The sequence below is a fragment of the Primulina huaijiensis genome, unplaced genomic scaffold (genome assembly GCF_012295235.1).
Source record: "Primulina huaijiensis isolate GDHJ02 unplaced genomic scaffold, ASM1229523v2 scaffold11459, whole genome shotgun sequence".
Classification (NCBI taxonomy): domain Eukaryota; kingdom Viridiplantae; phylum Streptophyta; class Magnoliopsida; order Lamiales; family Gesneriaceae; genus Primulina; species Primulina huaijiensis.
Genome location: NW_027342351.1, coordinates 11,282 through 12,667, shown reverse-complemented (window position 1 = coordinate 12,667; position 1,386 = coordinate 11,282).

Sequence of the window (1,386 nt, the reverse complement as noted above, 5' to 3'; positions counted from 1 at the left end):
AACTTTTCTACCTGTCCTGCAGAGAATCCTTGGTATCTCTGTAGACTAGGATTTTCTTTCATGATTCTTTGAACCATGTTATTCGATATTGTTGTCTGGCTAAAGAACCCAGACAAATCCTCATGTGTTTCGTGTCGAAACACCTCGTTTTCAGTCAGATTCCGATTCAGTTCCATCGGATTCTCCCTGACTTAAAACCTCTTCTTCTTCATATATACTCTCATCTGAGGCAATGTCCTCAAATCGGTATACCTGAATAAGATCTTGGTAATAAACTGCTTCTTCAATATCCGGAGTTGGATCGAAGCATTTAATACCTCTTTTTTCATTTTCTGGACAGTTAGTCGAGATATGTCCTCTTGCTCCACATGTCCAGCAATTACAGTCTTTAAAACTCTCATTAGCTCGTATGTGAGCCCTTCTGAAAGTTTTCTTTGTAGGTGTTCTTCCTGTGCTCCGAGATGTACTCGATGCCTGGGAGGATATCCTACTTCTTGATGGTCCGCTTCTTTGTCCAGATTTATAAGATCTGGCTTTTTGTCTAGACCATATTGTTCTTGGTTTCCAAGAACTCCTTCCCCTTCTAGCATAAGGATGAGTCCTAAAACTTTTCCTTTTATACTTTTGTGGTTTACTTCCAATAATTGTTGGAAGATCATTTTCTTTACAACACAAAGGCGTACTTTTATTAATACCCCTTAATCGTTTGTAATTCTTTTGTAATGCTGCCAAATGGCACCATTCCGCCAATTTTCCTTTAAGGAGAGAAATGCTCATAAGGTGATACCATTTTGAAAGCGCGAGGATCAATTAAAATTAAAATAGGAGATGAGGGTATTTTTGGTATTTTAAAAGACCTTTTCTCTCTCCAGGGAGTTGAGGCAAAACTCACTTTGGTTTGGGGACTGAGTATCAATTCCCCCCTTTTCTTAAGCCAGGTTGTGCAGGTACGGTTCGTTAGTCCCATCGGATTAATTACTGTCTATTTTAATTATAATAGAAAATAAAAGGAAGCCTACCACGCATTATTTATTATAATTTAAAGCATGCAGGTCGGTACCGTACCAACATGGGATAATTTCAGAAATTAATGTTCAATCCTCAACTATTACGTTATTCCCTTCGTTATATAAATTAAAATTACAATTTTCCAGTTGTGCCTGTCTTTTGGAATCAGTGTTGCTAAATTTAAAAGTTAAAAGATCGATCTAGTTGCATTTTGGAAATATAAACTATTATGGATAAAAAACTATTTTAGCCATATATAATTGTGTAATACTTATAATCACAACTTGGAGTGAAATGTTTAAATTAATTATTTTGGTACGAAAAGAAATAATATTTATAGCAGACTACAAATTACTCCTCCCATTATTTATTATATAT